This window comes from Kogia breviceps, chromosome 10, assembly GCF_026419965.1.
Source record: "Kogia breviceps isolate mKogBre1 chromosome 10, mKogBre1 haplotype 1, whole genome shotgun sequence".
Taxonomy (NCBI): Eukaryota; Metazoa; Chordata; class Mammalia; order Artiodactyla; family Physeteridae; genus Kogia; species Kogia breviceps.
Window position 1 is genome coordinate 13,867,898 of NC_081319.1, and position 23,786 is coordinate 13,891,683.

At 38.3% G+C, this 23,786-nt stretch overlaps 1 protein-coding gene across 1 annotated transcript in view; it reads right to left on the bottom strand.

The window, feature by feature from the left end:
- CNTN4 (contactin 4) overlaps positions 1-23,786 on the bottom strand; it is a 958,070-nt gene that overhangs the window by 729,913 nt on the left and 204,371 nt on the right. The window contains exon 2 of the mRNA XM_067043593.1: positions 5,402-5,457. The gene's annotated coding sequence lies outside the window, so the exon portion shown is untranslated. The remainder of the gene's footprint in view (positions 1-5,401; positions 5,458-23,786) is intronic.

Here is a 23,786-nt window from a genome sequence, read left to right on the forward strand (position 1 = left end):
TCTGACCCCATCATTCATGACCATTGCATTCAATGATGAATTCTTACAATTAGAAATCTGATGTGGTCTTTGGCTTTGGAGGGCACAGCAGGACTTTTAGGAAGACTGTATATTGATTTGAGTGACAACTCAAGGAACCTGCTTATTTTGTTGCACTCCCAAGTCGCCATATTTGAAACAGAAATTTTGTCATCCTAAAATATGAATTTCATATTCTATTACTTTATTGAGATATAATTCATGTACCATAAAATTCACCATTCACTGCACAATTCAGTGTTTTTTAGTATATTCACAAGATTGTCTAACCAGCACCACTATCCGATTCCAGAACATATTCATCACTCCAAAAAGGACCCCATGGGCCCATTACCAGCCACTTCACATTATTCTCTGCCCTTAGTTCCTGGAAACCACTAAAATGCTCTCTGTCTCTATCGTTTTTCCTATTCTGGACATTTCATATAAATGGAATCATACAATACGTAGCCTGTTGTGTCTGGCTTATTTACCTAGCATAACATTTTCAAGGTCCATGCACATTGTAGTATGTATGGATACTTAATTTGCCTTATCCATTTTAATTAATATCACCTAACAAAAGATGAAAATTATTTGTACCAATCCAGAAGAAAAGAACTAACAATCTTCTTCCTTTTTCTCTGTGTGTATAGGTTAGGTGGAATTTTGTGTTTTGTTTTGTTTTTTTTAACATCTTTATTGGAGTATAACTGTTTTACAACAGTGTGTTAGTTTTTCCTTTACAACAAAGTGCATCAGTTATACATATACATATGTTCCCATATCTCTTCCCTCTTGAGTCACCCTCTCTCCCACCCTCCCTATCTCACCCCTCTAGGTGGGCACAAAGCACAGAGGTGATCTGCCTGTGCTATGCAGCAGCTTCCCACTAGCTATCTAATTTACATTTGATAGGTATATATGTCCCTGCCACTCTCTCACTTCGTCACAGCTTACCCTTCCCCCTCCCCATATCCTCAAGTTTGTGTTTTATTCCCATCCTACCACTAATCTCTTCATGACATTTTTTTTTCTTAGAGTCCATATATATGTGTTAGTATACGGTATTTGTTTTTCTCCTTCTGACTTACTTCACTCTGTATGACAGACTCCAGGTCTATCCACCTCATTATAAATAGCTCAGTTTCATTTCTTTTTATGGCTGAGTAATATTCCATTGTATATATGTGCCACATCTTCCTTATCCATTCATCTGTTGATGGACACTTAGGTTGCTTCCATGTCCTGGCTATCGTAAATAGAGCTGCAATGAACATTTTGGTACATGACTCTTTTTCAATTATGGTTTTCTCAGGATATATGCCCAGTAGTGGGATTGCAGGGTCGTATGGTAGTTCTATTTGTAGTTTTTTAAGGAACCTCCATACTGTTCTCCATAGTGGCTGTATCAATTTACATTCCCACCAGCAGTGCAAGAGGGTTCCCTTTTCTCCACACCCTCTCCAGCATTTATTGTTTCTAGAGTTTTTGATGATGGCCAATCTGACCGGTGTGAGATGATATCTCATTGTCGTTTTGATTTGCATTTCTTTAATGATTAATGATGGTGAGCAATCTTTCATGTGTTTGTTGGCAATCTGTATATCTTCTTTGGAGAAATGTCTATTTAGGTCTTCTGCCCATTTTTGGATTGGGTTGTTTGTTTTCTTGTTATTGAGCTGCATGAGTTGCTTATAAATGTTGGAGATTAATCCTTTGTCAGTTGCTTCATTTGAAACTATTTTTCTCCCATTCTGAGGGTTGTCTTTTGGTCTTGTTTATGGTATCCTTTGCTGTGCAAAAGCTTTTAATTTTCATTAGGTCCCATTTGTTTATTTTTGTTTTTATTTCCATTTCTCTAGGAGATGGGTCAAAAAGGATCTTGCTGTGATTTATGTCATAGAGTGTTCTGCCTATGTTTTCCTCTAAGAGTTTGATAGTGTCTGGCCTTACATTTAGGTCCTTAACCCATTTTGAGTTTATTTTTGTGTGTGGTGTTAGGGAGTGTTCTAATTTCATACTTTTACAGGTAGCTGTCCAGTTTTCCCAGCAACACTTATTGAAGAGGCTGTCTTTTCTCCACTGTATATCCTTCCCTCCTTTATCAAAGATAAGGTGACCATATGTGTGGGGGTTTATCTCTGGGCTTTCTATCCTGTTCCATTGATCTATATTTCTGTTTTTGTGCCAGTACCATATTGTTTTGATTACTGTAGCCTTGTAGTATAGTCTGAAGTCAGGGAGCCTGATTCCTCCAGCTCCATTTTTCATTCTCAAGATTGCTTTGGCTATTCGGGGTCTTTTGTGTTTCCATACAGAAGTTTGTGGTTTTTACAAAGCAACTTTACATTACTGTCCATACACAGTATCATAGTCTCTATTTCTCCATTTTACAGATGGGAAAAAAGAGTCTTGGATAGATTAGTTTATCTGTTTAAGCATTTGAGAAGGAAATTAAGCACAGACCTCTGAACACGAAGCCAAAATTACTTTCACGTAGTTGATAGATATATGTCAGCAAGAACTAAATGGCTCATCCAGCCACCGAACCTATGATCTTTGGTTCATGAGAGACAAACTCTTAGAAGTCAAGTTAAGCTACCATATACCGTCAATTCAGGTGCCTGTGTAGCTGAGGACATTGAACTCAAGGGCCTGCCAGGGCCATAAAGGTAGTAAACGATGGGGCATGATGAACTGAAGGTAGAGGAAGGCACCTGCTGCTCATGTAAGCCCCCTGGCATCTGGGAATGCAGGCTCAGGGTAGAAAGATAATCTGATTGCTTCTAAGAGAATCTAGAAATCATCATTTCATGTGAAATCTAATTTTCAAGTGTTAGCAACAAATTAAAATTTTTTCAAATTAAAAGAAAAAAGAGCAAACGCATGAACCAAAATAACCCTGTTTTGCAGCTGTTCTGTTCCACAGGCTACTGCTTTTATAGAAAACAAAAAGCCAGGGCACCGGAGGGTGTCAGAGCCCTCCTTAAGACAGGGCCAAAGGAGAATCAGGAAAATTTGAGTGAAGGTGACCTCCTGCTTTTCAATATTAATTCCAAAAATGTCCAACAACTTAAACCTTTAAAGACAGAAGAATTGGAGCAGAAAAGATGTCCAGAAAAGAATCCTTCATTCTTTCCATTAATAATTACTAAGGACATTCTTTGTGCATGTACTGCTAGGTTCTAGGAATTCCATAATGTACAAGAAGATGTAATCACTGGCTTCAGAGTCTATGGTGGGAGAGTAAGATAATCAGGCAAGTAATTACAGTACATTGTGATTAACATATTGTTCACATATGTGTTAGCAGCAGCGGGAAGCCTAATTCAGGCAAAGGAAAACATAGAAGGCTTCCTGGAAGAAGTGAGTGAGTTGATCACACAAAGATAGGAGAAGTAAGCAGGAGGAGGAGAATCGACTATTCCTGGAAGAAGGGACAGAATGAGCAAAAGCAAGAGAAAAGATGGCATATTTTAACAATTTAAAGAAATTCAGAACCTATTTTGGAAAGTGTGGGGTGGGGGAAAGAAAGAAAGGTAGAGAGGTAAGCAAGAGCCTAATAATGTAGAATCTTTTGAAACCATGTTAAATGGCTGGAATTGATCCAAGGAAAATAGGGAACAGTGGCAGATTTACAGGTGGTTTTGGTAGTTGGATTAGCTTTAGAATGTGATTTAAGAAGATCAATCCTATTGCCTTGTGTGGGATGGATTATAGCTCAACAAGTCTGAGGAGGTAAAGACAGAAGTTCACAGCAAGTTTGAAAACACTCAGAATATCTTGGAATAAAGCCAGAACCACAAGAAGAAGCCTAGCTCCTACTGGAGGACTGGCCACCATAGGGAGCCAAGTCTCCCCCACCTAACCTACAAACTGATCCCGTACACACAAACGCACCCAGCAAGACTGGGGGAATCTGTTTCGTATCAGAAGACCTGAGCAGCTGACCTGACAGACTCGTGAGAAATAATAAATGGTTACTGTTTTTAGCCACTGAATTTTGGGGTGTTTTTTTATGGATTAATAGCTAATTGTTAAAGGATACCTTACTCAACCTTGGTTTATGAAAATCATCTGAGAAATCAAGTGAAATAAAATTTTTTCTACATATTTTTTCAATAGAGGGTGTTAAGAAAATTCCCTGAGAGTCAAAAACATGCACTGATATTTACCCAGTGTCATCAATCCTTATGCTGAATGACTGAATATTTTGATTATATTGTTTGGGAGACAACTGGGCCATCAGGAGATAATTATTGCGTCTTTTAAATTAAGTGAGCATTTTATTTTGTGTATAGCAATGCAATGAGATCTTCCTCTACCACTACCCTCCAGGTTAGTATTTTTCCCCATTTATGTCTAGTTAACCGTAGTTAACTTCACGATCACTCTTGTTTCTTTTAAGGGCCAGGTACTTTTATGGATGAACTATGTCCCCCAAAAAGATATGCTGAAATCCTAATCCCCATAACAGTGAGTGTGACCTTATTTGGAAAAAGGGTCTTCTCAGATATAATCAAGTTAAGATGAGGTCATCTTGGACTAGGGTGGGCCTTGATATAAGGACTGGTGTCCTTACAAGAAGAGGGAAATCTGGACACAGACACACACAGGGGAGGAGGCTATGTGAAGACAGAGATTTATTTGAGTAATACAACTACAAGCCAGGGAACACCAAAAATCGTCGGCAACTTCCAGAAGATGGAAAAAGCAAGGAAGGATTTCTCCTATAGAGCTCTCAGAGAAACCACAGCCCAGCCTACCCTTTGATTTCAGACTTCCTCCCTACTTAACATGAGAAAATATATTTCCAATGTTTTAAGTCACCCAGTTCATGGTACTTTGTTACAGGAGTCTTAGGAAACTAAAACAGTACGTTTTATTTTTTTAGACCTGTATGTTTTATAAACGAAAAAAATTGTGTGCACTATAGACAGTAAGTTACAAGAGACATGTTTTAACCCCTAAAAGACTTCAATTTTAGGATCTAGTTAACTTAGTATTTTGAAGATTTGACTGAAAACGTCTTATCTGTAAACCATGGGCAAAAATGCAACAACCTTCATTTTATTCCCAGGACTCTCTCCATGATGCCAAATGCTGAAGTTATTGAATTATCAAATTAATCTGAACCACCAAAAATCTGCCTCAAGTATCTTCTCCAGAAAGGACCCAGAAAGGTCTCAACTTCCTATTTTCAAGGCTTAAATTTATATGACTTCACTACCTTCATTAACTTCAACCCTAAGAAAAACATCAAAAATGATCTCATAGTATCACTCTCTAAGGAAAGGATCTCAATGTTTCCATAGTAACTAAGGAGGCTAATCAAAGGTAAAATGAATGTAAGAAAAAATCTTCCCTGTGGGAAGCTTACCATTTAGGGCAGTTCCTGGGGCCACATACTGTGGAGATACTATATGTCAACAATTCCTAGAATAAAAAAAAACAAAAAATAGACAAATAAATACATCTTTCAAGGATCAATATTCTTATACGTAGCTGATGCTTAATTATTCCCATTCTAAACTTAAACTAGAAGGAAATAAAAATTAAATACAGTTGGTGTGGATTTCCAGCTTGGTAGAATTGCCTAGATTAGGAGCCTAGATTAGGAAGTTGGGTTTTTTTCTTTGCTTTGTGTCTCACTAGCTGTGTGCACTTTCTGGTTTTTTGGTTTTTTTCTTACCTCATGTATTTTTAAAATTTTTAAATTTATTTTTATTGAAGTAGCCTTAATTATTAACATTGTATGTTTCATATGTACATTATATTTCTACTTTTGTATACCCTACCAAAAAAGTGTGCTCACCAACAAAAGTTTATTTGCCATCTGTCACCCTTTAACCATTTCGCCCTCCCCATGTCCCCCTTCCCATCTGGTAACCAACTTAGAAAGACACATGCACCCCTATGTTCACTGGGGCATTATTTTAAATAGCCAAGATATGCAAACAACTTAAGTGCCCATGAACAGATAAATGGATAAAAAAAGATTCATATACAATGAAATACTACTCAGCCATTACAAAAGGTGAAATCTTGCCACCTGCAATAACATGAATGGACCTGGAGGGTACTATGCTAAGTGAAATAAGTTAGAGGGAGGAAGACAAATACTGTATGACTGCTCTCATACTTCATATATAGGATATAAAAAACTAATAAACAATAGAACAAAGTAAATGAACAAACCAAATCAAACTAGCTGTGTGCCTTGCCGTGTGACTACTGACAAGTCAGTTCACCACTCTATCCCTTCTTTGTTAGTTTACCAGCTCTTGGAGCCTGTGACATTCTGTGGTATGCAAATTCACTAAGAGCGACCACTTCCTAACAAAATATGTTACAAAGTGATTTTAAATAATGAAAAGGTAAGCAATGAACTAGGAGGCATCCTATTGTTTTTGTTAGTTTTATAAATATGTAAAATGAAGGTAACAAAATCTCTTCCAATAAATATGGCATTATATCTTCTCTTAAATCCATCAAGTTAAACTTTAATCACAAAATAATTTTCTAACTGGGAGTACTCTTCCTTGAAGTAATAGTTTTTCTAAGGAAAATATATACATGATATTACTAAGAGTAAAAGTATATATTCGTAGCTTCATGTTTATGTATATGTGTGTATCTGCTAACCGAGCTTCTATTGTGGTTAACTTTACTTCTGAGTAAAATGATTGTCTTTTAATAATTTATAACTGAAATTATCATTTTATGTAGATATATATAAATTAGCCACTCAAAAATATATTTAACTACAATATTCTCATCTAATTTACATTTAAACATAGCATACTTGATTGGGATAGAAATATAGTATTTTCTTGACTAGCCATAAATACCTTATCACTGCTTAATCTTATGCTATCCCCTGCTGGATACCATAATAGTTCATCACTTTATTAAGTACCTAACGACCTTTACTTTCAGGTTAGTATCAATAATGTCTGGAAAGTAAGAACCAAACATGTGTTCTTTATATTGTTCATATATTAAGAATGTAAATTTTTTTCTTTCCTTTCTTACATTTTCTCCAAAAATAAAGTGCCACAAATGTTTCTAACAAATCTAAGGAGGTGCTTCCTATGAAACAGAAAAAAAATGCTATCAACTTAACCATGAATCATAACTGTATCACTATTTGTTTTATTTTAATATGGTTGGTCACCAGCTGTATATATGTGTATGTGCCTCAAAGCCTGACTATTTTCTTACACTAAGGATACCCCCTGGTAAGAAAGTAAAGCTCTGTTTACAGCTGTTGGCACCATTTGCCACTCCAGATTACATATCAGAAACAACAGCTAAAATGAGAATGATCCTAAAAACAAAAATGAAAACACTCTGGTCAAGGTTTCATTCTTTCTTTTCAATTATTACTACAATCTTGGCATATACATATATATATTTTGTTTTTCTTCACAGAATGAAAGTACGGATTACACTTATCCACTGAAATGACACAGACTTGAAATGAAAACAGACTCCAACTTTATTCATTAAATTATAATTATGTTCCACTTGTTTAAAAAAACATTCTCTGGGAAAGCTGCCTGGGATGGGATATTGGTTCAATTATTTACTAGCCATGGGATCATAAACAATTCATTAAATGACACAAGCCTCAATGTCACCTATAAGATCGGGAGGATCATGTTATTCAGCCTCAAAAAACAACTGAAAAGTAGGTAACATAATGCAATTTAGAATTCAGTCTACTACTTGGCATATGGTAACCAGTAACTTGATATTAATATTGTTAAGAGTTTCTCATCGGGCTTCCCTGGTGGTGCAGTGGTTGAGAGTCCGCCTGCCGATGCAGGGAACACGGGTTCGTGCCCCGGTCCGGGAAGATCCCACATGCCGCAGAGCGGCTGGGCCAGTGAGCCATGGCCGCTGAGCCTGCACGTCCGGAGCCTGCGCTCCGCGACGGGAGAGGCCACAGCAGTGAGAGGCCCGCATACCACAAAAAAAAAAAAAAAAAAAAAAGTTTCTCATCCATTATGAATAGTCTCATGACAAATGAGTATACACACAAAACACAAAGTCAGCACCTAAAAACAACACATACTTCAAAGAATTTCCCCATTGTCTAGAACACTTAGCATTAATCCCACCCCTTTGATTTTAGGAATTGCTTCCTGAGGGAAACTTGGTCAAAAGAATTTACCTATTGGATTGGGCTAACATCATGAATACCTTTATCAGATTTGTTAGGTGCCACCAAGCAAAGAATGGTGCCACAGAGAATCGAAAGCAGGATGGAACGGTTGGAAAAGTAAGGAGGAATATCTGAGATTTACCCATGAAGGCCTCTGAACCAATGTCTGTTTCTAAAAGAACTTGCCCTACCCATAGCTCCTAAAAAGGAAAGCCACACGCAGTCTGTGATTCACCCTAATTGGCTACAGCTTTGAACCACTCATGGACACTCAACCCATATTAATCCTGTAAGAGTCTCTCAGAGATATTGAATTGCAACAAGAGGTCCAAGCATGTAAAGGTGGACTAACTGGAAAAGAAGCCAGTCTGTGGAGAGAATTGGGGAATGTATCAGACATTCTGAGAAAATAGTTGAGATAACATATACCTTTACTCCTCATCCCTAAGAGAAACAAGGGAATGAAAATAAGTAAAAGGGGTGACAAGTAGCCACATCTCTAGACCTTTCACGTCAAGTTCTCATGAGGTCAGGTTTTATCTAGTTTTCTGTTCTGAGAGGGCCATCGTTTTGCCTGGCATGTGGTTTCAATAGCGCTTCTATTTCTGTCAGCTAGAGTAGGTTTCTGCAACTTAATTAAACAATTGCTTGTCAAGAAATAAGCCCACTGAAGCCAAGCTTTCCATGAATAATATCAAGCCCCATCTTTGTGTCTAAAGAAACTAAGGGAAACATACAGGTGAAAAATAGACAGATAGAAACAAACAAAAATCAGTCCATCATGCTATCCATTTATTTACAAGGAAATTCCCATATACAAATTTTCCTGGCTCCTGAATATGAACCATAGTCAGCTGTTCTTTGCTATTATAGGCCAATAATTTTTACGTTTGCATTTATTCATTTAATCAAAAATATTACTAGGAGGGCTTCCCTGGTGGCGCAGTGGTTGGGGGTCCGCCTGCCGATGCAGGGGCCACAGGTTCGTGCCCTGGTCCGGGAGGATCGCACATGCCGCGGAGCAGCTGGGCCCGTGAGCCGTGGCCGCTGGGCCTGCGCGTCCAGAGCCTCTGCTCCGCGGCGGGAAGACCCACAGCGGTGAGAGGCCCACGTACCGCAAAAAAAAAAAAAAAAAATTACTAGGAGAAGAAACACAACAAGGTCCCTTACATCTTACGGTTTGCTGTCATCAAAAATTTACTACTCTACCACCCCCCAAAAAAAACAAACAAAAATCATTTAAATACATGTAACAGAGTAATAGATTAATATTTTTGAAATAACCCTTTTAACAAAACCATAGTATTTCCAAACTGGATCTCGTGCTCCTGTTATATTCAGCATGACAACAATCACAATATATTTATCACACACACCACACACAAACACACATCATTTATTGTAGGGAAACAGTTACCTGTCTTAATTTGTCTTGTTCTTCAAATTGCAGCTGCAGAGCCTAGTACAACCTGGTCTAAAATATGTGCTCTTTAAATGTGTGCTGACTGACTGAATGAATCCAACTTAAAAACTAAGTTATAGTAAGGGATGCACACTAAAAATAAGTTCAATTTCCATAGTGTATTTTCATAGCTGGTCTTAAAAAGAAACTTCTATTGATGCCTAGGTAGATATTGAGAAGGTTTTGATTTAATAATTAGGAAATGTTTTTTCAGTCCTTATTGGAAGAAAAGTTGACTAGCCATATTCTTATCAGGGGTAAAGTGACTTAGTTAAAACTTCCCTTCAGATGTGCCAGCATACACAGAGATAAATCAGGTAGATAGACACCCAAGTCCATCCCTTGAAATGGGGTAAAAATACAGGAATTATTCCATACCACCTTTGTGCTGCTTTACACAAGCAAAGAAACTATGCATCTATGCATTGATTGTATAATAGCCTCTCCCTGGACAAGAACATGAGGAAAGGTTTTCGTTCCACTCATCTTCTTTAAGTTCAGTTTCCTTATGCATAAAATGAGCATAATAATTACATTTCCACCTTACACTGTTTTTATAAGGGCAGAATGAGATCATCTATGTAAAGTACAGTGTCCAGCTCATAATATGCACTAAATATTTAATTTTTAAAATCAATGAAAATTTATTATATTTTCCAATATTACCATCCATGTCATTTACCTGCTGTTGTAAGAATTTTAAGTTATGTTCAAATTTTAATGATGGTTTTCATTATAAAAAAGCACATGTGAGAATAGAGAGGGTGTTAATACATGAACAAATTAATAAATGGATGAATCTCCCTCGGCTAAAAGAAGGACTGAACAAATCAGAGTTCTGAATAAATCAGCTGGTATCAACACAAATGCACTGGCTATATCACAATACAAAAGAACCAGAAATCCATGAATGACCACAGACCTTACTGGCAAAAAGCAACAATAAAGAGGTAGCAGCTGGTAAAGCCTGGGTCAAAAAGGATCATTTTACTCTAGAGAATAAAATGTCCTGATCTAGACCTTTCCCAATACTTCAGAACTAAATGGTGTGTTGGTAATTTATTCAGGACAAAACAATCCTTCCCAAGTGACAGGTAAAGGAATGAAAATAAGTCTCATGAAAATGTTCAAAAAAAACCCAAAGAGACATCTCTAATTGTTTCAGTTCTCACAGATGTAGGATGCAAAATTAGAAGGGAGAAACAGGAATCTTCTCACTCAGTGGGCTCTTTCACCTTCACTGGGCTCAGATAGGTATGTATCTAATACTAAACGTGTATATGATCACGGCGGTTACAAGTCTGATTGCACTGAAGCCTCCTGTGCAGTATGCCTTTACATAATCAGTGGATAACAAACACGAGTTCTCAGGTCAGATTCTAAGCTTCACCACTTTCCTGCTACATGAACTCAAGCAAGTAATTTAACCCCTACCATGTCCGTTTCCTCAGTTGTAAATGACGAACAATATTAACTACTTTGCAAGGCTCTTGTGAAGAGAAAACGATAGAACGTATGAAAGCTATCAGGCATACAGCAGGTATTCAATAAATGATGTCTGCTTTTACTGCTTTGTTTGAACATGAAAAGATAGCATAAGGTGAAAGAGAGGCCATTCAATGGCTGTCCATATTCTCAAAGTCCATTACATTTAAGGTGTTTCTCCTTACACATATTCTATTTTACTTAAGTTATCGATGGTATTTTCCATCACTGAATCAGCAGGTATTTCTCATGGGTGTTTACTTCCTTCTCAGGTACTTAAAACTCAACCTGACCTTTCTGTGAGAGTTAAAGGTCATGTGGACATTAAATTACCCATGTTTATTTCCAGAATTTCCATTAGTTTGGCTTGATATAATTTAGGATTAATATCCAGGTTATAAAACTAATACTAAGAAAGAGATTACATTTAAATGCATTTTCCAGTGGGAAGTCGGATGCATTTCTAACCATGCTGTCTAGCTACAAGCAAACAAATGGTCATTTGATTCTTCTGTCATTATCATGACGTATAATATCGACCACAGAGATCACTAATGGGTTCCCCCGCACACACTCAACGTAAACAACAATACAACATGATACATAACAGGCTTTAGAGCTATTAAGAGAGAATCACATCCTTGGGACTTTCACTGGGCACAGTAAGTGGCACTGCTAAAACACGACTATCTCTCGATAACAAGGGTACTTGCAGTTTTCACAAAGTGAGAAGATAAGTCATTACTGTAGGGAAAGTGTGCATTTACTTTACTGAAACATAAAGCTGACAATTTAAGCTAACAAGGAGTGGCTCTCCCTGAGATGATAACATTACACAGTGTAGGAGGCTTCCTATCAAGGTTACACAGGCACCATCACCTTGAAGAGCCTGGCTTGAAGAGCCATTTTCTGCAAGACTAATTTCTACGGTCTTGTCAACAAGATAAACAGGGCTGGGAGATGCTTAAGGGCCCAGAGATCTATGAATCTATTTAAGACAGAAAAGGGACTGAGAAGAGCCACGGAAAGGGACTGAGAAGAGCCACGGGAAGGGCCTGTATGGCTTATCAGTTGTAAGGTTAGGGACTTGAGATTCTGAGCTTCTCAAGTTGTCCTGATGAAACATAATTAGGCCAGCTCACCTGAGGGACTAGAGACATATGTTCCAGTCTCCAGGAGGTCCCAGGACAAACAACCAGTGACATCGACGAAGGGAATGGTGGCAAATGGATTTGGAATTAGGACAGTAGGAAAAAGACACAGGCATAAGTCTTCAGCACTGCTCTCAAGGATGGAACAAAGTTCATACACAAGACAGAGCTTTACTTGAGGGTTCTAATCAGCAAGAAATCTCTATTCACCTAAAATTACTCAGAAGGGTGGTATTTTCTGGTCTCCCTAACTCACAAGAAATAGACAAAATTTACTCTTCTTGAGTCTCCATTTACTAATCAATAAAATGGGTTTTAAAAAAAGGCCTCCTCAGAGTTACTGGGAAAACTAGAAAATATTGAGTTCCAAAGTACTCTGTAATTATATAACAACCTATATTTGTCAGATATTATTTGGAGAGATTAAGTACATAAATATTAAAAATGGGGTGAGAATACATAATTTCTCAAAAGTTCTGCCAGTCATGTGACCTAAGTTTATTTTTATGAGATAATACTAGTAGAGAATACATAATATTAGTAATTATTTTATTGTAATATGCTTGGAACTGTAAGCTTGGCATTTTGGCCCATAAGATACTATCCTCACAACATCTGAAGTCTTAAAACATGGGCAAACGTGTTACTGATTTTAGCAGTTTACAGCATAAAAGAGCCAAAAATTCTACTGCTCTAAATCAGTGATTATCAAACAGAGGCAATGTTTCAGCAAAGTATGGAGACAGTTTTGATTGTCATAATTGGGGGAGGGGGGTGAGGGTGGTTTGCTCTGGCATCTAGTAGGTGGCTGACATGGATATTGCCAGACTTCCCACGATGCACAGGACCCTCTTCCCCGTCCTCTTTAAATATAGACACTTACTGTTATCACTTAACCCATAATTTGAATGACTTACCTCATGAGGCACTCACATCTACAATTCAGTGCTGTGAAAAACTACCTCATCAGCCTTAACATCCTAGGAATAGAGATGGAAAATAATTCTCTTCAAATTATTGAAGCCCATATCCAAATGCAGGCTTTTTAGCCCTTTAAATTTCCATTAAGAATAATTATCAGTTTGGCTAAATCCCATTGTCTTTCCGCTCGGGAAACCATAGGGGTAGAGTCAATGGGTTGGCAATCTGCAAAACCAAAAAAAGAAATTTGCAAGGTTCACCATTATCACAAAAATTTGGCACAGTTGGAATGACAACCTGTCATTCTGCATTCCCAAGTCATATATAACTCCAATGCTTGACATTGGAGTTGACATTCCATTATGATATCACAGCACATAATGTCATGTGATATTAAAATATATCGGACACTTGGAATTTTATATTTCCTATAAGTGCATGCTACTTATCTCAGTTTTACCACCACAGGGGGAATAAAATACCTATATTTCTGCCCAACAAATGGAAGACAAATGAAATGAAGCAAAAATTGCAGAAAGTAACTATAGATGTTAGAGTCCAAATGTTTTCACATGGATAACTTCATAAACTCTAAGATGAAGTACAGCATGGAATAATGGTTGAGAGTGGAGAATCGGGCTTTCAGAATTCAGATCTCCACGGTCTCGTTGAGTGACCTTCAGCAAATTACTTAACCTCTCTGGGCCTTACGCTCCTTGTGTATTAAACAAAGGTATTATTCCTATTTGCTTCACAGGGCTGCTATGATGATTATATAAACTAATATTTAGAAAGTGTTTCGAATCCCTCTTGATACATAGTAAAGGCTATGACCTCCTTTTTTTAAAAAAAATAAAAAGAAACACCTCGATAAGGCAGAGTGTATTATCCCATTTTACCTGAGAAGTAATGTAAGCTCTATGAGTGTAAGTAACTTTTCCCAGATTCACTCTTCCCTTGAGCTTGCTCAGCATTACCCTGTTCTCATAGCTGCTTGGACCTCAGTGTGCTGTGTGATTGCTGTGTGAGATCTCAACTCCTTGAGCACATATCAAGTACACGGCACACAACTATACGTGATGTATGACATAATGGAAAGTGGGGTGAAGGAAACAGTCTGGAGGCCTGAGAGTGTCACAATCTGGTCCCTCCAGGCAGAAAATTTGCTCATAGCCATAAGCGGCTTGTATATAATGGAAACCATGGTAAGGGCTCTGAACTCCAATTTCAACCTTGATAAATAAGGATTATAGGGGATCTCAGTTTTCAAAAATATGGTCATAGGACTTCTAGGGGTACACACCATTATTTTTATTTTCTGAACATTTTAATGTAAATCTGTGTATTTATTTTATGTTCATGTAAATATTTATATATTTATTTGTATGTTTACTTTCCATTAATGACAAGTTTTCATCTATTTGTATTACTGATATAAGCATTCTTCAGATCCACAATTAGTTTAAAATCCATTAAATTTATAGAAAACTTTAAGTAGACAATAGTAGAGATGGTATACAGCTATGGTAAGAAATAGGATCCTGGTACATAACTGTCCAAAATGTGGGGAATACTGGTACTTGAAAAGGGAAATTCTATATGAATAATTAGATCTATGAGCCTAGAATAAGGAGGGTTTCAAACATTACCCTGCTTTTCACTAGGAACATCCATTATTCTGGGTTTCTGAAGGAAGAGTACTACTTCCCACCAGTACACTTGAGAACGTGTGTTCTTTTCCATATCTCTTGCTGTTCATGGTACAGAAAGAGATCTATGTTATGGTTCTTTTTAAAGACAGAAGCATTAATTGCAGAACACCGTATCTTGGAAGGGAAAGGCATCCAGAACATAAGGTAAAGTACAAAGAATGACTTGGTTTTCTTCCTTAAAGAGGGAGAGACTTGCTGATGCAAAAAGATCAGTGCCATCTCAACAAAGGGCTACTGAACTCTAAAGTGAATCTTAAAGCTCAGTACATATTTACAATATCATCGAATATTTTGTTATTACTATAAAGAATAAAATAGTAACTAAACAGCACAAAGGGGATGAAAGAAGTAATATTTTACAACTTACTGAATTGAGTTACACATATAATAATTTCCAGGATTGATTCCCTGTCTACTTTTGAAGCAAATAGCCATGAATTTGGAAATCCATGCACAAGTATGTGAAGAATACAAACATTTTCCTAGTCAGTGGCAAATTTCTTTAGCTTTCTCAAAAAGAAACTTAGCCCTTTACACACACAGACATGCACACTTTGACTGTAAGGACTGTGTAATTCATACCAACTTGAAATTTCCCCAGGTCACTATAAATCAGTTATGACTTAACTAAACTCCAGGGTAGGCACGGCTACAACTGAAACCATTTGAAAAAATTATCTTGCTGTCCTACATTTTTGTAGATAGATAAATGCTTTATATATAGTCCAGGTCCAAGAAAGCTTGGTGAACTAGTAAGAGAACAGGCTTCTGAGTTAGAGAAACACTGGTTCAAACCTAGCCGTCTCATTTACTCCTGTATAACCAGAGGCAAAGGAGTCTCTCTTAGCTTCGATTTCTACATTTGTAAAACAAAGACCATAATAACTGCTCAGCGCCCAGCACATGGTATTAATTCAAAGATAGTGGCGGTCACTCCTATCTTTGCTTCAAGTAAGACCCTATTCCCCCGTTCTGTCCTTGGAAAGAGACCAAGTCACCTGAATGAGTTCTCAGACTGAGAAGGTTATCCAAGTTAGGGCTCAATTTCCCCTCATAGTTGCTTTATGCTAAAGTATATTCCCTTGATGGTTTCCTTAATCCCCAATTATTTGACCTTTTCATTCTGTACCATGTTATAATTTTCTAAAAAAAAGAAAAAGTTCAAATACTGTAGGAGAAATTCCATGTTTTTTTGATAGCATGCTTCTATTAGGAAAAACACACAAAAATAATACTTCTAATGACGTATTTTTAACACTAAAGTATATAATTGTACTATTAAATTATATATATGACATTTAAACACTATCTTAAATGATGTAAAATAGAAGTTCTCCTATTTTCCCACCCTCATATGGATATACAGTTGACCCTTGAATAATACAGGTTAGAACTGCGTTGCTCCACTTAATATACAGATTTTTTTCAATAAACATATAGTTCGCCCTGTATCACTGTGGATGCAGAATTCATGTATATAGAAGGCTGACTATGGCACTTGAGCATCCACAGATTTTGGTATCTGGGGCAGGTCCTAGAACCAGTTCCCTGAGGACCCCAAAGGACAAGTAACTGTATTTGGCTATCATCCAGCAAGCATCTGACCACTGGTAAGTCCCTTGTTGTCAAGAAACACCTAAATACAGGAACAATTAAAGGCTTCCAATTTGGGCCATTTCAGAGTAAAGAGTACCACACTTACTTTAGTCTTGTAAACTGCTATAAAAGTGAACAAAATACTGAGGAAACTGTTTCCAGGTGTTGGACAACAGATAGCACAAGGCTGATCTTTGAGAAAAAAGAAGCACATGATGTCAGCTTTTCATGCATCCCGACTGGACCTCTGTGGGCACCTTCCCAACCACAGCAAAGGGAAGTGAGGCCCACACTTGAAATGTGGTCTCGCTCGGTAAAGTAGAGACTGGAGTTTGGGGCTATTTGGAATTTAGAATTTCCAGGGTAGGTAATGAAAGGGAGGGAGCTGCACAGAGAAGGATCTGTTGACATCTGTACAAGGGTCCACTTGAGCTGTCAGCTAAAAACTAAAATGCACATGCCAAGGGCAAGATTCCACAAGGCCTGGCAGAGAACAGACACTGGGGCAGCTTGAGATGAACATATACCATCTTTCTCCCAGGGCTGGAGATGCCGAAGATCCAAAAACCAGAGTAGAAATAACTTGATGAACACCCCAGGTATTCAACTGAGACCCTATAAAGGTACACTCTTAAATTTACTGAGAACCTCAAAGAGCTTTTATTTGTATGGGTTATGTGTATCATACTTAGCAAATTAGAAATTAAAACTGAAACTTCTAAAAGTAGTAATTCCTATAACAATCAGTATATTATACACTAACATAAACAAAATGTCTTATGGAAAAATAACTATATTATCTGAAGAAATAGTGAGAAGAGTGGCATGTGGGTACATTTTCACAAATTGTGTTAATGTCAGACTCAATAGCAGATTAACTGAATTCTATTTGTCTCTGCATTCAATCTTTTTTTTTTTTAACATCTTTATTGGCGTATAACTGTTTTACAATGGTGTGTTAGTTTCTGCTTTACAACAAAGTGAACATTCAGTCTTATTTATGTGTTATCACATGCCAGGCAAGCTCTGAAAAACTCTGCTGTACACCTGTGAAAGACTGAGAGTGACAGGCAAATATCATCTTAGTATTATGATAAAAATAGCTTGGATCTGACCAGCCACCTGAAAATCTTGGTTATCTCCCTGACCAGGGTTCCCTGGATCAGACTTTGAGAACTACTGTAAGAGGATGCCTTGGAAGCAGAGAGAAGCAACACCTCACTTAAACAGAGAGATAAAAAGAAAGAATAAGAAAAAATGTATGAGCAAAATTTGCGGGGGGGGAGGTTTTCATAAAGCAATTTCAGCTTAATTTTCTCTTCTACAGAGTAAATAAAAGAATCACTCTTTGTGATTGTTTTCAGGCTTGGGGGATCAGTGAGGGTGGGCTAAGAGGAGTGGGTAGGGATTGGGTAACGCAGGCTGGTTCATCCCCCTGGAAAAGTGCCTGGGTCCAGAGAACACGTAAGATGCAAGCAGATCCAAACACTTTTTTCCCTGAGTTTAATATTTGACTTTTGAGGGCAGGCTCAAGGTTCTCAGGAGCCACCTACCTCTGTCCTGGCAACAGCCTGAGAGAAGCAGAGGTGAGACACACGGAGAGACACCTACTGAGAGCACAGTGTGAACCCCTGGATTCAACTACGCCTAAACTGAATCCAGGGAATGTCAATTATACAATTAAAACTGAAAGCAAAAGACAGTATCTGGAAGAAAGCACATTCTTGGCCGAAATAGAGAAAGCCACAACTTAAGTTAGTGTCTTATGCTTCTGGACTAGAAAATGGGAAAGTTCTGATAAAGTTCATGCCACAGAGAATACGTACATCTGATGTAGTACATAAAGTGTGTGTGTCTGTGTGTCTGTCTGTCTGCCTTAAGAGAAAAATACTACAGATACATTGCCTATTTTCTCCATCACTCCTCTCCTCTGCCCCCACCTTCTGTTCCAAAAACTTAAGCTTTCTGAGCCAGGCCAAAACTGAGGGCCTGGAACTCCACACCATACTCTACACAGTGCTTCTCAACTCAGCACAATATTGTCCCTTCCCTACCAGAGGACAATGGACAGTGTCTAGAGACATTTTTGATTGTCATGACTTGTGGAGGGGGTGTTACTGGCATCTAGTGGATAGAGCCCAGGGATGCAGCTAAATATGCTATATTGAACACGACAGGTCCCCAGAACAAAAAATTATCCAGTCCAAAATGTCAACAGTGCTAAAGCTGAGAAGTTCATCTCAAGGAAATAACCTTGGTTTGAGAATTTGTTTTTCTAGGCTAGCACTCTGTGAATTGCCAGTGTACTACCTAGATTTCTAAAACACCCAGACAATATTATTAAGCCCAGTATTAAACTTTACTATTTCCCGAAGCTGTTTGTATTCATACTGTATTGTTCACAAACTATTTTAATTCGAGTCAATGCACTAATGGGAGTATACACAGATACATGAGTGTATATGTGCTTGCTTACTCAAATCAGGGTTTCAATGCCATAGTTAACTTTGACCACAATGTGCCAGGACAAAAAATAAAATAAAGCATCAAAGAAACTTAATTTAAAGGATGGACTATTTGTTTAGCTTCAAAACATGCTCATTTGGTTTGAGGCACACTCTGACAACAAAAAGAATGGACGAGCATCACTACCGAGGAGCTCTGAGAAATGGAAGAAAAAGAGACATCTAAACGGCTATATAGGGCTTCCCTGGTGGCACAGTGGTTGACAGTCCGTCTCCCGATGCAGGGGACGCGGGTTCGTGCCCCGGTCCGGGAGGATCCCACATGCCGCGGAGCGGCTGGGCCCATGAGCCATGGCCGCTGAGCCTGCGCGTCCGAAGCCTGTGCTCCGCAATGGGAGAGGCCACGTGAGCGAGAGGCCCGCGTACCGCACACACAAAAAAGTCTATTCACATAGACTTAATATAACTTGAAGCACAAAGCCACTTCATGGGAAAACTCTGAGCTTTTGTTTAACAGCTTCCATGAACCTCCAGGAGGCCACGGCATGCAAATACGTTCTCCCAGATCCCACAGTTTCCATCCATTTCAAAATCCTCTCCTGGCTGTCTTTCTCTCTCCTTGTCATTTACAGTCTGTGCCCCAGAGACAGGCTAACGGGGCTTGATTTTGTTACCCCAGCCAGCATTCCTATAGGACTCTTCATTCTGTAATCATCATTGTTCCAGCAGTGCATGTCTATGAAATTAACATGGAAGAGATTGACTCTTCAGGTATGTGCTTGCTGCTATTGACAGTCAATCCAGATCACTCCCTCTGAGGCAAGACAGCTCAGGCACGAAAAATACCTTTGCTTATCAAGCTGAGGCTCTGTGCCAGTGAGATGGCAGTTTTGAGCCCATATGACAGCAGCCAGAATGAGCTAGGGTGCTCAGGAGAGTGAATTTTGGTAACTCTGCAGTATTCCATTAATCTGAAATCCACTAATCTGAGACCTCATATTTTTCTCCATTTTAAAGCTCTGATCCATTTACAACATTACATAAACACAGCTAGTACCTCAATTAAACAAAGACATTGCTGGCAGCATGTTTCAGGCATTTAGATTTTCAGTATCTTAGGATCTAAATTTTGTTTTTCATTTTAAAATATATATTTATTGTGGTAAAATAAATTTAAAGTAAAATTTGCCATTTTAACTATTTTTCAATGATTCAGTGGCATTAAGTTACATTCACAATGTTGTGCAAACATCACCACTATCCATCTCTAGAACTTCTTCATCATCCCTAAAAGAAATGTTATACTCATTAAACAATCACTCCTCAGTCCCTGGTAACCTCTACTCTACTTTCTGTTGCTATGAATTTGTCAATTTTAGGACCTCAGATAAGTGGAATTTTCTATCAAAATGTATCCTTTTGTGGGACTTCCTTGGTTGCACAGTGGTTAAGAATCCGCTTGTCAATGCAGGGGACACAGGTTCAAGCCCTGGTCTGGGCAAATCCCACATGACGCGGAGCAACTAAGCCTGTGCGCCACAACTACTGAGCCTGAGCTCTAGAGATCGCAAGCCACAACTACTGAGCCCACACGCCTACGGCCCGTACTCCGCAACAAGAGAAGCCACCGCAATGAGAAGCCAGCGCACCGCAACGAAGAGTAGCCTCTGCTTGTTGCAATTAGAGAAAGCATGCACGCAGCAAGGAAGACCCAAGGCAGCCATAAATAAATACGTACATACATACATACATACATACATAAAAATATCCTTTCCGGGCTTTCCTGTTGGTGCAGTGGTTGAGAGTCCGCCTGCTGATGCAGGGGACATGGGTTCGTGCCCCGGTCTGGGAGGATCCCACATGCTGCAGAGCGGCTGGGCCCGTGAGCCATGGCCACTGAGCCTGCGTGTCTGGAGCCTGTGCTCCACAACGGGAGAGGCCACAACAGTGAGAGGCCCGTGTACCGAAAAAAAAAAAAAAAAATACCCTTTTGTGTGTGACAGATTTCACTAGCATGTTTTCAAGGTCCATCCATGTTACAGCATATATCAGAAGTCCATTCCTTTTAAAGGTTCCAAAATATTTCATTATATGGATATATTACATTTTGTTTACCCATTCATCTGTTGAACATGTGGGTTGGTTTTACCTTTTGGCCATTCTCAATAATGCTGCTAAGATCATAGGTGTAAAAGTATCTGAGTCCCTGCTTTCTATTTAAATTTTGATTCATTTTTGCTCATTAAAAAGAAAAAAACTACCTGACAGCTGTAAAGTGTTACAAAGTAATAAGATAATCTAGGGTTCTTTTTTTTTTAATATGATCTTATGCGACGCCTTGTGGCACAGGTGCAGATAATTTTTACAAATACGAACACTGCCACTTGGAGAACTTCAGTTATTTTCCAAAGCATATACAACAAATAAGTACAGTTGTTGGTAATATTCTTTCATCTTTCTATGGCTACCCAAAATACCTGGTCCTTATCGGCAGATCACGAACATGGACTTTGAAGAAACAAATAATATTCCATTTCAAAGCAGCTCACTACATCTTTGGTTAAGTTAAAGTGAAGGTCAAATCACTTCACTATATATCATGAGACACTTCTCTCTCTTTTACCACAACCAACCAAGTGACAGAGCAGAGCTAGATATAATGATTCTGAAGTTTATGTGACCACAAATGTCCTTTTTAACCATGTCAGTATATTAATTCCATAGTTCCATGAATGGAAAACTGAGATAATAGGTTGTATAAACCACGACTTCAGAGGCAATCTAACTGTGACGAGGCTAAGAACAAAAGGAACATAAGTTTAAAATTGATATAAATAAAAATACTAACAAAATAATGGTACTGAAAACAAAGATTGCTAAATGTTACAATAACTGCATACCCAAGAAAGAAATTTTGGAAACCTTATTTTAAGACAGCAGCTCTTCCAACTTAAACAATTGCAGAACTCTACATTTTTAAGATGCTCACTAAGTCTTGGTCACTCACATAATATTATTTTATTGAACTCTCATGGCCGTTCTTTGGGGACAAACTGTTATTTCCATTTAAAGCTAAGGAAACTAAGAGTTTCAAATAACTCTCATGGGGGCACATGGCTAACGGTGGAGGTGAACTTTGAACCACTAGCTATGTGACTCCTGAGATAAAGCTTTTTATGACTGTGCTATTTGTAACTGGTCCAAACCACATTTCACAACTGGGACAATGCTTCAAGCGAATATGTGTTTATGAGGGAGATAAGAATTAACGTGCCTTGTAAATTAAAATGGGTCCCCTTAGAGCTATGAGATGGAGCCCGCTCAGCCTGTGTTTGACAGTTCCCGCATTATCTGGTATTTCTCCATTCTGAGAATTTAGCAACCCAGCATGGCTCCACGAGGATTTGTCTACCCTTTGTTTTAGACCTCTCCCCTGAGCTTCTAATGTTGGCTGTTTTACTGAAATATAAATATTTTAGGAGTGAAAGATATCTAGAATGTTCTAAAGAGAGTTTCACTGTTGCTATTGTAATTATTCTTAATTATCACTATTGTTCCCTTTGGAGCAAGTTAACTCAGCACTTATGCAATCTGCCTACAGAAAATCACTGAGAGTAAGCTACGAAGGAATTATCAACCAAATGTAGACTCCTGTGTTTCTTTTTCATATGCACCAGCAGTCATAATTTTAGAAGTGAGCAGTATACATGGTTTGGAGTTCACATTGATATTTGCTTCAGGATAATTTATGGCATCCCCAAAGTGACACAATCAACTTAGAATGGTAGTCTTTATTAACATGGTAAATTAAAATGGAATACTGACTGATGTCTTGAGTAAAATTAATGTGCCATTAATCTTAACTATACCAATAAAGTCATCTCATGAAGGTCAACTACAAGAACATTTATCCACCTGGGATACACAGCAAATATACATTAACTCGATGTTAATGTGGAATGTAGATGTTAAAAGGGAAAGGCAATTGAAACTAAATATTAAAACCTTGGTTGAAATAAAAATGATAAACGTTGACACAAAAGCTGTATTAATTCAGGATTCCTATCCCATATCATCACTGATGTTGTCTCCTATAATTTGTGTTGATGAGTTTTAAGTAGCTTGGGACCAAAGTTTCTTTCTCTAAACCACATTAATACATCTTAGTTACGCTGACAAAGACCAGAACATTTTTAAAGCTTGAAAGGTGACGAGAGATAATTAAGTTCCACCTTCTCATTCTATACATGAGGAAATGAAGATCTAGAGATCCTGAAGCACAGAGAGAGGAACAGAGCCTCAGTCTAACTCTCACTCTGGAATTATACCCCTTACAACCTGCTTGATTTTCATTCCAGCTTTCTCTTTGCTAAGGCACTTTCTCTCCTTTTGTTCTCTAACTCTGACAGATTATAGAAGACCAACACTTTTTTTTTCTTTTTGGCTTCGTTGGGTCTTCATTGCTGCGCCCAGGTGTTCTCTAGTTGGGGCGAGCAGGGGCTACTCTTCGTTGCGGTGCGCAGGCTTCTCATTGCAGCAGCTTCTCTTGTTGCAGAGCACGCGCTCTAGGGGCGCGGGCTCAGTAGTTGTGGCGCACGGGCTTAGTTGCTCCACAGCGTGTGGGATCTTCCTGGAACAGAGATCGAATCCATGTCCCCTGCATAGGCAGGTGGATTCTTAACCACTACACCAACCAGGGAAGTCCCAAGACCAACTTTTAAAGTAAGTAAAATAGAGGTAATAATGCCTAATAAATAGATGTATTATGATGGACAAACCAAACGTTCTTGAAATCTTACTTGA